This window comes from Sciurus vulgaris (genome assembly GCF_902686455.1).
Source record: "Sciurus vulgaris genome assembly, chromosome: 2".
NCBI lineage: Eukaryota > Metazoa > Chordata > Mammalia > Rodentia > Sciuridae > Sciurus > Sciurus vulgaris.
Genome location: NC_136462.1, coordinates 67,146,184 through 67,159,928, shown reverse-complemented (window position 1 = coordinate 67,159,928; position 13,745 = coordinate 67,146,184). Strand labels below are relative to the sequence as shown.

The following is a 13,745-nucleotide window of genomic DNA, read 5'->3' as shown; positions in this document are numbered from 1 at the left end:
TACTCAGTTTAGGTCAGACCACTTTGTAAAAAAAAAAAAAAAATCTTAAAACTTGCTTTTAAACTTCCTTCCTCATAGCTATATAATCAAAGAGCAAAAGTGGATACAATGTAGTTTATCTAAACAACTGGCGAAGAGGCTTTATGTTTAATTCATACCTCCACCAACTTCTTTCCTTTGAGAGTACATTCATCAACTCATTCAATAGTTATGTATATATATATATATATATATATATATATATATATACATTTTAATTCTACTAAAATGGAAATTGTTTTTGTTATCCTATGGGTAATAAATAAATTTCATTATCAGCAGAACAGAAATGACCAAAAAACCAAAACTATACCTTTTTTATAACATATTATTTATTTACTTATTTATTTTATGTGGTGCTGAGAATCAAACCAGTGCCTCACACATCCTAGACAAGAGTTTTACCACTGAGCTACAACCCTTGTCACCAAACTATACTTTCAACATAAAGGTTTCTTTTAAGATTATTATCAAACCCAGCACAGTGACATACACCTATAACCCCAGTGACTTGGAAGGCTGAGGCAGAAGGATCACAAGTTTAAGGCCAGCCTCAGTAACTTAGTGAAGTCCTGTCTCAAAACAAACAAAACAACAATAACAACAACAAAGAATAATTATCAAGTTATAATCACTATAAATGTTCTTCAATGACAACCCCTTGAATGATTATATATTCAGCACAGATGGTTACTTAGGACAATACATATATTTTAATTTAAAATACTAACCTTACTTTTTTTATAACAATTTTTTATTTGTTCTAATTGGTTATACATGACAGTAGAATGCATTTTGACACATTGTACATAAATGGAGCATAACTTCTCATTCCTTTGGCTGTACATGGTGCTTAGTCACCAGTAGTATAATCATAACATGTAATAATGTAATAATGTCTGTCTCATTATACCATCCTTCCCATCCCCACTGTCCCACCCCTCCCCTCACTCCTCTCTGCACAAGTCCAAAGTTCCTTCATGCTTCCCTACACCCCCTTCCCCACTATGGATCAGCATCATCAGAGAGAACATTCAGCCTTTGGTTTTTGGGAATTGCTTTATTTCACTTAGCATGATATTCTCTAGTTTGATTCATTTACCTGTAAATGTCATAATTTCAATCTTCTTTAAGGCTCAGTAATATTCCATTGTGTATACATACCATATTTTCTTTATCCATTCATCTGGTGAAAGGTAATCTAGGTTGGTTCCATAGTTTAGCTATTGTGATTTAGCTGCTATAAACACTGATGTGCCTGCATCACTGTAATATGCTGATTTTAAGGTCTTCTGGGTACAAATCAAGAAGTGGGAATGCTGGGTCAAATGGTGGTTCCATTCCTAGTTTTCTGGGGAATCTCCATACTGCTTTCCATAGTGTTTGCACCAATCTGCAGTCCTACCAGTAATGTATAAGTGCACCTTTCCCCCACATCCTCACCAACACTTAATATTGCTTGCATTCTTGATAACTGCCATTCCGAATGTAGTGAGATTAAAATCTTAATTTTGATTTGCATTTATTTAATTGCTAGAGATGATGAACAAATTTTCATATGTTTATTGATTGATTGTATATCTTCTTCTCTAAAGTGTCTGTTCAGTTCCTTAGCCCATTTATTGACTGGGTTATTTGGGTTTTTTTTTTTTTTTTAATAATGTATTTTTTTTTTTTTTTTGTACACAAATGGGATACATGTTGTTTCTCTGTACATGGCGTGCAGGCATACCATTTGTGTAATCATAAATTTACAGAGTAATGTTGTTTGATTCATTCTGTTATTTTTTCCCTTCCCCCCACCCCTCCCACCCCACCCCTCTTTTCCCTCTATACAGTCCTTCCTTCCTCCATACTTGCCCCCCTCCCTAACCCTAACTCTAACCCTAACACTAACCCTTCCCTCCCCCCATTATGTGTCATCATCTACTTATTAGTGATATCATTCGTCCTTTGGCTTTTTGAGATTGGCTTATCTCACTTAGCATGATATTCTCCAATTTCATCCCTGCAAATGCCATAACTTTATCATTCTTTATGGCTGAGTAATATTCCATTGTATATATATACCACAGTTTCTTTATCCATTCATCGATTGAAGGACATCTAGGTTGGTTCCACAGTCTGGCTATTGTGAATTGAGCAGCTATGAACATTGATGTAGCTGTATCTCTGTAGTGTGCTGATTTTAAAAGTCCTTTGGGTATAGGCCAAGGAGTGGGATACCTGGGTCAAATGGTGGTTCCATTCCAAGTTTTCTAAGGAATCTCCACACTGCTTTCCATAGTGGCTGCACTAATTTGCAGCCCCACCAGCAATGTATGAGTGTACCTTTCTCCCCACATCCTCGCCAACACCTGTTGTTGCTCGTATTCTTGATAATCGCCATTCAAATTGGGGTGAGATGGAATCTTAGGGTGGTTTTGATTTGCATTTCTCTTATTACTAGAGATGTTGAACATTTTTCCATATGTTTGTTGATTGCTTGTAGATCTTCTTCTGTGAAGTGTCTGTTCATTTCCTTAGCCCATTTGTTGACTGGACTATTTGAATTCTTGGAGTAGAGTTTTTTGAGTTCTTTATAGATTCTGGAGATTAGTGCTCTATCTGAAGTATGATTGGCAAAGATATTCTCCCACTCTGTAGGCTCTTTCTTCGCATTGCTGATAGTTTCCTTTGCTGAGAGAAAGCTTTTTAGTTTGAATCTATCCCAGTGGTTGATTCTAGCTTTTATTTCTTGTGCTATGGGAGTCCTGTTAAGGAAGTCTGGTCCTAGACCAACAAGGTGAAGATTTGGACCTACTTTTTCTTCTATAATCTGCAGGGTCTCTGGTCTGATTCCGAGGTCCTTAATCCATTTTGAGTTTAGTTTCGTGCATGGTGAGAGATATGGGTTTAGTTTCATTCTGTTGCATATGGATTTCCAATTCTCCCAGCACCATTTGTTGAAGAGGCTATCTTTTCTCCATTGCATATTTTTGGCACCTTTGTCTAGTATGAGAAAATTGTATTTATTTGGGTTTTTGTCCGTGTCCTCTATTCTGTACCATTGATCTACCTTTCTATTTTGGTACCAATACCATGCCGTTTTTGTTACTATTGCTTTGTAGTAGAGTTGAAGATCTGGTATTGCAATACCCCCTGTTTCACTCTTCCTGCTAAGGATTGCTTTAGCTATTCTGGGTTTCTTATTCTTCCAGATGAATTTCATAATTGCTTGCTCTATTTCTGTAAGGTACACAATTGGGATTTTAATTGGAATTGCATTGAATTTGTATAGCACTTTAGGTAGTATGGCCATTTTGACAATATTAATTCTTCCTATCCAAGAACATGGAAGATCTTTCCATCTTCTAAGGTGTTCTTTAATTTCTTTCTTTAGTGTTGTATAGTTCTCATTGTAGAGGTCTTTCACCTCTTTTGTGAGATTGATTCCCAAGTATTTTATTTTTTTCGAGGCTATTGTGAATGGGGTAGTTTTCCTAATTTCTCTTTCTGAAGATTCATCACTTATGTATAAAAATGCGTTGGATTTATGGGCATTGATCTTGTAACCTGCTACTTTACTGAAATCACTTATGAGTTCTAAGAGTTTTCTGGTGGAATTTCCTGGTTCCTCTAAATATATAATCATGTCATCAGCGAACAGGGATAGTTTGAGTTCTTCTTTTCCAATTCGTATCCCTTTAATTTCTTTGGTTTGTCTAATTGCTCTGGCCAGAGTCTCAAGAACGATGTTGAATAGAAGTGGTGAAAGAGGGCATCCCTGCCTTGTTCCAGTTTTTAGGGGGAATGCTTTCAGTTTTTCACCATTTAGAATGATATTAGCCATGGGCTTAGCATAAATGGCCTTTACAATGTTAAGGAATGTTCCCACTATCCCTATTTTTTCTAGTGTTTTGAGCATGAAGGGGTGCTGTATTTTATCAAATGCTTTTTCTGCATCTATTGAAATAATCATGTGATTCTTGACTTTAAGTCTATTAATATGGTGAATTACGTTTATTGATTTCCTGATGTTGAACCAACCTTGCATACCTGGGATGAAACCCACTTGATCATGGTGCACTATCTTTTTAATATGTTTTTGTATGCGATTTGCTAAAATTTTATTGAGAATTTTTGCGTCGATGTTCATTAAGGATATTGGTCTGAAATTTTCTTTCCTTGATGAGTCTCTGTCTGGTTTAGGTATCAGTGTGATATTGGCTTCATAGAATGAGTTTGGGAGGGTTCCCTCCTCTTCTACTTTATGGAATACTTTGAGAAGTATTGGAATGAGCTCTTCTTTAAAGGTTTTGTAGAACTCGGCTGAGAACCCATCTGGTCCCGGACTTTTCTTTGTTGGTAGGCTTTTGATGACTTCTTCTATTTCAGTACTTGAAATTGGTCTATTTAAATTGTTTATGTTCTCCTCGTTCAGTTTAGGCAATTCATATGTCTCTAGAAACCTGCTGATGTCTTCGAAATTTTCTATTTTGTTGGAGTATACATTTTCAAAATAGCTTCTAATTATGTTTTGTATTTCAATCCTGTCTGTTGTGATATTTCCTTGTTCATTCCGAATTTTAGTGATTTGGGTTTTCTCTCGTCTTCTCTTTGTTAGTGTGGCTAAAGGTTTATCAATTTTGTTTATTTTTTCGAAGAACCAACTATTTATTTTGTCAATTTTTTGGATTGTTTCTTTTGTTTCAATTTCATTGATTTCAGCTCTGAGTTTAACTATTTCCTGTCTTCTACTACTTTTGGTGCTGTTCTGTTCTTCTTTTTCTAGGGCTTTGAGCTGTAGTGTTAGGTTGTTTATTTGTTGAGTTTTACTTCTTTTATTAAATGCGCTCCATGAAATAAATTTCCCTCTAAGTACTGCTTTCATAGTGTCCCAGAGATTTTGATATGATGTTTCTTTGTTCTCATTTACCTCTAAGAATTTTTTAATTTCCTTCCTAATATCTTCTGTTATCCATTCATCATATAATAGCATATTGTTTAATCTCCAGATGTTGGAATAGTTTCTGTGTTTTACTCTTTCATTTATTTCTAACTTCAATCCATTATGATCTGATAGAATACATGCTAGTGTCTCTATCTTCTTGTATTTGCTAACATTAGCTTTGTGGCATAATATATGGTCTATTTTAGAGAAGGATCCATGTGCTGCTGAGAAGAAAGTGTATTCACTCTTGGTTGGATGGTATATTCTATAAATGTCCGTTAAGTCTAAATTATTGATTGTGTTGTTGAGATCTATGGTTTCTTTGTTCAATTTTTGTCTGGAAGATCTGTCCAGTGGTGAGAGCGGCGTGTTAAAATCACCTAGTATTATTGTGTTGTGGTCTATTTGGTTTCTGAAATTGAGAAGGATTTGTTTGACATACATAGATGAGCCACTGTTTGGGGCATAGATGTTTATGATTGTTATATCTTGCTGATTTATGCTTCCCTTAAGCAGTATGAAATGACCTTCTTTATCCCTTCTGACTAACTTTGGCTTGAAGTCTACATTATCGGAAATGAGGATGGATACTCCAGCTTTTTTGCTGAGTCCATGTGCATGGTATGTTTTTCCCCATCCTTTCACCTTTAGTCTATGTGTATCTCTTTCTACGAGGTGAGTCTCTTGCAGGCAACATATTGTTGGATCTTTCTTTTTGATCCAATCTGCCAGTCTATGTCTTTTGATTGATGAGTTCAGGCCATTAATATTCAGGGTTATTATTGAGATATGATTAGTATTCCCGGTCATTTGGTTCATTTTATTTATTTATTTATTATTATTTATTTATTTATTTATTTTGAGACGACTTGGTTCTTCCTTTATTTGACAATTCCTTTAGGATGGTTCCTCCCATTGCTGATTTGTTTCTTTGTTTTTCATCTCTTCCTCATGGAATATTTTGCTGAGAATGTTCTGTAATGCTGGCTTTCTTTTTGTAAATTCTTTTAGCTTTTGTTTATCATGGAAGGATTTTATTTCATCGTCAAATTTGAAGGTAAGTTTTGCTGGGTATAAGATTCTTGGTTGGCATCCATTTTCTTTCAGGGCTTGAAAAATGTTGTTCCAGGCCCTTCTAGCTTTTAGGGTCTGGATTGAAAAATCTGCTGATATGCGTATTGGTTTCCCCCTGAATGTAATTTGGTTCTTTTCTCTCACAGCCTTTAAAATTCTGTCTTTATTTTGTATGTTAGGTATTTTCATTATAATGTGCCTTGGTGTGGGTCTGTTGTAATTTTGTGTATTTGGAGTCCTGTAAGCCTCTTGAACTTGATTTTCCATTTCATTCTTCAGATTTGGGAAATTTTCTGATATTATTTCGTTGAATACGTTGTTCATTCCTTTGGCTTGTTTCTCTAGACCTTCCTCAATCCTAATAATTCTTAAATTTGGCCTTTTCATGATATCCCATAGTTCTTGTAGATTCTGTTCATGATTTCTTACCATCTTCTCTGTTTGTTCAACTTTGTTTTCAAGGTTAAATATTTTGTCTTCAATGTCTGAGGTTCTGTCTTCCAGGTGTTCTATCCTATTGGATATGCTTTCTATGGAGTTCTTAATTTGGTTTATTGTTTCCTTCATGTCAAGGATTTCTGTTTGGTTTTTTTTCAATATCTCTAACTCTTTATTGAAATGATCTTTTGCTTCCTGTATTTGCTCTTTTAACTGTCGATTGGTGCACTCATTCAATGCTTGCATTTGCTCTTTCATCTCATCGTTTGCTTCTCTGATCATTTTAATTATGTACATTCTGAACTCCTTTTCTGTCATTTCTTCTGCCATGCTGTCATTGGGTTTTATTGATGTAACATCTAGATTTGTTTGCAGCATTTTCTTTCCTTGTTTTCTCATATTGTTCAGATATCAGTGGACCGCTGAGATATTGCAGATTTTCTCTGTTGATTTACAATGTCCCTGAAGATTTCTATATATATCCCCTCTTAGCCTTCAGTAGGCTGAAGTCTTGGAGGAAGGTGATAATGCGGTGCTCCACAAGGAAGCTGCCTCTCTAGGAGTGGTGGCCTTCAGGTGGGGTATAATCCCTGCTAGTGGGCAGAGGTGCCTCCACTTGTTGACCAATGGTCATTCAAAGGGGACGTAGGCTGTGGGCTGAGGCAAGGCCTGTTTGGGCCTGTGTCTCTGGTTTTACCGTCCTTGTGGGGAAACCTCACCAGGCAGGGAAGACTCACCCAGTGGGGAGGTCTCGCTGGTCAGTTTCCTCCTAGAGGTTCCCCTCAATTTACATCTACTGCCTGGGCTGGGCTGCCTTCCTCTGCAAAGTTTCCAGGGGCCCAGCCCTACCTCCTGGGCCTGGGAGCCTCACCCTTCGCAGATGAATCTCCTTAGGCTGCCCCTCCTCAGAGAATTTGCCCACAGGCCTGGAACCTTCGCTCCGCCCTAAGCCTGTCTCTGTGCGGCTCTTCCACCCAGAAGCCTCCTAGATCCTGGGACCCTGTTCTGCACCTAATCGCCTGGCTGCGTGGCCCCTCCTCTGAGCAGCCACCTGTGGCCCCGAACAATCACTCTGAGTCCCAGAGACCCGCCACAGGCCTCTTCCTCCAGACAGCCGCCCAGTATGCCGGTGCGGTCACTAGGAGTCCAAGAAACTCACTTCGTGCCTCCTCCTCCCACCAACCACCCGTAGCCCGGGGCAATCAATCACTCCGAGTCGAAGTGACCCTCCCCGTTCCTCCTCCTTCTCCAGATAACCCCCCGGGGTGTTCAGGAGCAGTCCCTCTGAGTGGCTCTGAATCCACGTGACCCGCTGCACGGGTCCTCTGGGCACCGCCCGGAGCTCAGGTGCGGCCACTCAAGACCAAGCGTCCCACCACGCTTCTCCTCCAGGCAGCCCCCCTGTGTTCAGGAGCTGTCACTTTAAGACCAAACAACTCACCACTCGCCTTCTCTTCTGAGCAGCCGCCTGGAGCGCTAATGCAGTCACTGCGAGTCCAAAGGACCCGCCGCGCTCCTTCTCCTCCTTCTCCTACTCCTCCGGGCAGGCCCCGGGGTTCAGAAGTGGTCAGAGTCCAAACAGCTCGCCACGCAGCCCCTTCTCTGGCAACCGCCTGTAGCTCTGGTGTAGTCACCCGAATCCAAGCGGCCGTGCTCCTCTTCTTTCTCCTCGTCCTCAGGGCAGGCCCCGGGGTTCAGAAGCGTCGTTCTGATTCCAAACAGCTCGCCGCGCAGCTTCTCCTCTGGCAACCGCCTGTAGCTCTGGTGCAGTCTCTCCGAATCCAAGTGGCCATGCTCCCTCCTCCTCCTCAGGGCAGGCCCCGGTGTCCTGAGTCCACACAGTTCTCCTCGCCATTCTTCCCCTGGGCAGCCGCCGGAGCCCCAGTGGTTGCTCCGAGTCCCAGCGCTGTGCCGAGCGGCCTCCTTTACGGCGCTCCCAGCTATCCGAGTTCACTGCTCCAGCGGGGGGAGGGGCGTCTCGCCGGCAGTTCTACTTCACAAAGTTTCCTGCGTTCCGGGACCCCCGTCCCATCCGGGATGCCCCCCCAGGGGGTGAGAGTCACCCGGCTGCTTTGAGTTGGTCCCAAGCGTCTCAATATCTCCTCTTTTGAATCCTGAGTCCTGGAGCAACATGAAATGCAGCCACCCTCTAGGCCGCCATCTTGAAAACCCCCCCGTCATTGGGATTTTAATTGGAATTGCATTGAATTTGTATAGCACTTTAGGTAGTATGGCCATTTTGACAATATTAATTCTTCCTATCCAAGAACATGGATGATCTTTCCATCTTCTAAGGTGTTCTTTAATTTCTTTCTTTAGTGTTCTGTAGTTCTCATTGTAGAGGTCTTTCACCTCTTTGTGAGATTGATTCCCAAGTATTTTATTTTTTTCGAGGCTATTGTGAATGGGGTAGTTTTCCTAACTTCTCTTTCTGAAGATTCATCACTTATGTATAAAAATGCGTTGGATTTATGGGCATTGATCTTGTAACCTGCTACTTTACTGAATTCACTTATGAGTTCTAAGAGTTTTCTGGTGGAATTTCCTGGTTCCTCTAAATATATAATCATGTCATCAGCGAACAGGGATAGTTTGAGTTCTTCTTTTCCAATTCGTATCCCTTTAATTTCTTTGGTTTGTCTAATTGCTCTGGCTAGAGTCGTTATTTGGGTTTTTGGTGTTACATTTTTTTTTTTTAATTTTTTGGTTGTCAATGAACCTTTATTTTATTTATTATATGTGGTGCTGGGAATTGAACCCAGTGCCTCACACATGCTAGGCAAGTGCTCTGCCACTGAGCCACAACCCCAGCCCCTGGTGTTACATTTTTTGAGTTCTGTACATATCCTGGAGTTTCATGCTCTATCTGAAGTACGTGTGGTAAAGATTTTCTGCCATTTTGTAGGCTCTCTCTTCACATTATTGTTTCCTTTGCTGAGAAGAAGCTTTTTAGTTAGAATCCATCCCATTTATTGATTCTTAATTTTAATTTTTACACTTTAGGAGTCTTGTTAAGGAAGTCTGGTCCTAAGCTGACATGATGAAGACTTGGACCTACTTTTTCTTCTATTAGGGGGCAGAGTTTCTGTTCTAGTGCCCAAGTCTTTGATCCACTTTGAGTTCATTTTTGTGCAGGGTGAGAGAAGTTTAATTTCATTTTGTTACACATGGATTTCCAACATTCCTGGTATTGTGATGCCTCCTGCTTCACTCTTCTTGCTAAGGATTGCTTTGGCAATTCTGGGTCTCTAATTTTTTCCACATGAATTTCATGATTGCTTTTTCTAGTTCTATGAAGATTTTTATAGGAATTGTATTGTCATTGGGATTTTAATAGGAATTGTATTAAATCTGCACAACACTTTTGGTAGTATGGCCATTTTGACAATATTAATTCCACCTATCCACAAGCATGGGAGATCTTTCCAACTTCTAAGGTCTTCTTCACTGTCTTCCTTCAGTGTTCTACAGTTTTCATTGTAGAGATCTTTTGCCTCTTTTGTTAGATTGATTTCCAAGTATTTTATTTTTTGTGAGCCTACTGTGAATAGGGTAGTTTTCCTAATTTCTCTTACAATGGATTCATCGCTTATGTACAGGAATGCATTTGATTTATGGGTATTGATGTTATATCCTGCTACTTTGCTGAATTCATTTATGAGTTCTAAAAGTTTTCTGGTGGAATTTTTTGTATCTTTTAAATATAGAATCATGTCGTGGGCAAACAGTGATAGTCTGAGTTCTTCTCCTATTTGTATCCCTTTAATTTCTTTTGTCTGTCTGATCGCTGTAGAGTTTCAAGGACGATGTTAAATGGAAGTGGTAAAAGAGTGCATGCCTATCTTGTTCCAGTTTTTAGGGGAAATGTTTACAATTTTTCTCCATTTAGAATGATGTTGGCCATGGCCTTAGCATAGATAGCTTTTACAATGTTGAGGTATGTTCCTACTATCACTAGTTTTTCTAGTGTTTTGAACATGAAGAGGTGCTGTATTTTGTCAAATGCTTTTTCTGTGTCTATTGAGATAATCATATGATTCTTTTGTCTATTGATGTGATGTATTATTTTATTGATTTCCATATGTTGAACCAACCTTGCACCCTGGGATGAACCCCACTTGATCGTGGTGCACTATCTTTTTAATAGGTTTTTATATGCTATTTGCCAGAATTTTATTGAGAATTTTTGTGTCTATGTTCACCAGGGATAAAGTTTTCTTTCCTTGATGTCTCTGTCTGGTTTTGGTATCATGGTGATACTAGGCTCTTAGAATGAGTTTGGAAGTGTTCCCTCCTTTTCTATTTCATGGAATAATTTGAGGAGTATTGGTATTAAATCTTCTTTGAATATACGTTAGAATGAGATAAAGCTAATTATACCACAGGGATACTTTGTATAGATTATATAATAATATCTCTTTGAAAGTCTTGTAGAACTTGGCTGAGAATTTGTCTGGTCCTGGGCTTTTCTTGGTTCTAACCTTACTCTTCACACTTTAAATTTTCATGAATGGAACTACCAATACCAGAACAATTAAGCCCATTTTAATTATTTATGTATTTTAATAGAAATTTACATCACACCAAACAAACAGAATTTCTATTTGTTTCCAAATGTAACATACTTGCTAAAATACAAAGTTAGTTATTTTTATTAACTCTTCAGGGTGTTTTCAGATTAAATAAAACTATTTCATGATATCATTGTTTTCAGAAAAAGCAGAACTGGGCACCCTCATAGGACTCATAACTTGAAAATCTTGACAACTTCTAGCTTTAATGCATTTATGTCCAGTTCTGTTCTTTTTGGTTATTCTGCTTAGACATACATCACAGTAGACTGTATTTTGATACAACATACATATCTACTTTTAAAACAATATACAGATTCCATTATCTTACTAACAGTCAAGTTATCATGAGAGCCAGATTACATTACATGAAAGAAATTTAGTGAATATAATATTTTGAGATTAGACACATATTACTGAAGAGGCTCCTAAACCACATACAAGATATGTAAGTAATATTTCAGAGAGGAGCACCAGGAGACAAAACTCTAAACTTCTTAACCTTAATTCTTTTGGAGGGTTGGGGGGTATTGGGTATTAGACCTAGGGCCTTACACATCCTAGGCATGTGCTCTACCACTGAGCTACGTTCCCCAATCCTTCACCTCAATTTTATTTTATTTATTTATTTGTAGTTCTGGGGATAGAACCCAGGACCTTGGTTAGGCAAGCATTCTACCACCAAGCTATATCATTAGCACCTCAATTTTATATGATGCAAAATATCATCTCTAAAACACATTTCAAACTTTTATCTAGTACCATAAATTATGCACAAGAAGTAAACTTTAAATTAAATTTTGCTTGCATGAAATAAATGAATAATTCTAAATTTGAGGTATTATTATATATTCTATACAAAGTATCCCTGTGGTATAATTAGCCTTATCTCATTCTAAAGTATATGTACATAGGAATTTGGAAATTTGTCCTATAACTTAAGGTCAACAGCTAAGGAAGAAAATGACCTCATATTTTTACTGAAGAACCCAATTCCAGCAAAAGGGCAGGAGTGATAGGTTCTTTAAGAACCACAAATTGCTAAAATGTCCCAAGGGCTGTTAAGAATACATGAAGTATGCTTTGTGATAAGCTGGAACAGCAGCATTTCTTTCATAGCCTCTTTCACAAGCTTAGTTTAAGTCTGGGCAAAGTGTATAGCTCAATGGTAGTGAACATGCTTAGCTATAAGAGACTCTGGGTTCAATTCCCAACACCAACAAATAAATAAGCCTGTATTTAAGCTGATCCTCAAAATTACTAAGTGACCTGTTCCCCAAAACTTTGAACACTGCCCACCAACAAAAACTGGTTATTGCCTTTATACGGTTACATCTTTTTTTTAATTTATATTTTTTATGTGTTCTAATTAGTTATACATGACAGTAGAATGCATTTATTCACTTTGATATACTATACATAAATGGGATATAATTTCTCATTTTTCTGATTGTACATGTTGTAGAATCACATCGGTCAAGCAGTCATATGTACATAAGGTAATAATGTCTATTTCATTCTACCATTCTTCCTATCCCTATATCCCCTCCCCTCCCTTCACTTCCCTCGACCTAAAGTAACTCTTCTTCCCTAGCACCCCCCCTCACTGTGAATAGTATCTACATATAGTTACTTCTTATTTCAATAATATATGGCTATCAATGCCCAGACTGATAAGTAAGCTAATAATATGTTCCGAAGGAATGAAATGTTATAGAAATCAAGATTTTAATTCCCTGATTTTACAAACATGGCATTTGGCTTTGCAAAAAATCATCAATATGCTCCCCCAAATGTATCAAAATCTTTTTACAAAACTCTGATCAAAATATATTGAAAAGGTACTATGAATCAGCAACAAAAAGACAATCCAATTTTAAAATGGGTGTTTAGCATGTGCATGTCCTTAAATTCTATCCCCAGTATCGGAAAAAAAAAAAAAAAAATTGGACAAAGCATTTGAGCAGACATTTCTTCAAATAAGGTATACAAATACCTAAGAAACACATGAAAAGACATTCAACATTATTAATAATCAGGGAAACCCAAATAAAACCACAGAATATCACTTTACATACATATGGATGGCTATAATTAAAAATAACAGGGCTGGTAGCTCAGTGGTAGAATAGCTTGCCTAGCATGTGTGATGCCCTGGGTTCAGTTCCCAGCTCCACAAAAAGCAAACCAAACAATCAGAAAACAGCAAGGGATGACAAAAGTATAACAAAATTGAAAACTTGTATATTGCTAGGGAGAATGTAAAAAGACATAGCTGCTGGGAAAAACAGTTTGGCAGTTCCTCAAAAAGTTAAGTGTAGAATTACCAACTAACCCAGCAATTCTACTCACAGGTATATACTCAAAAGCATTTAAAACAGGGATTCAATTATTTGTACAACAGTATTTACTGCAGCATTATTCACAATAGTCAAAGGTGAAAACAACCCAAGTATCCATCAACAAATTAATGAATAAACAAAATACAGTGTGTGTGTGTGTGTGTGCATACACACACAATAAAATATTCAGCGATAATGAAGAAATTAAGTTCTGATTAATGCTACAACACAAATGAACTCTGAGAACATCACCCTAAGTGAAATAAACCAGACAAAGGACAAATACATAAATCTACTTATATGAAATACCTAGAATATGAAAAATCAGAGACAAAGAGTTGATTAGCA

General features: G+C 37.9%; 1 protein-coding gene across 7 annotated transcripts in view; it reads right to left on the bottom strand.

Annotated features, from left to right (window-relative positions):
• The window catches only part of BAZ1A (bromodomain adjacent to zinc finger domain 1A), a 172,294-nt gene that overhangs the window by 52,545 nt on the left and 106,004 nt on the right, over nucleotides 1–13,745 (bottom strand). The window lies entirely within an intron of this gene.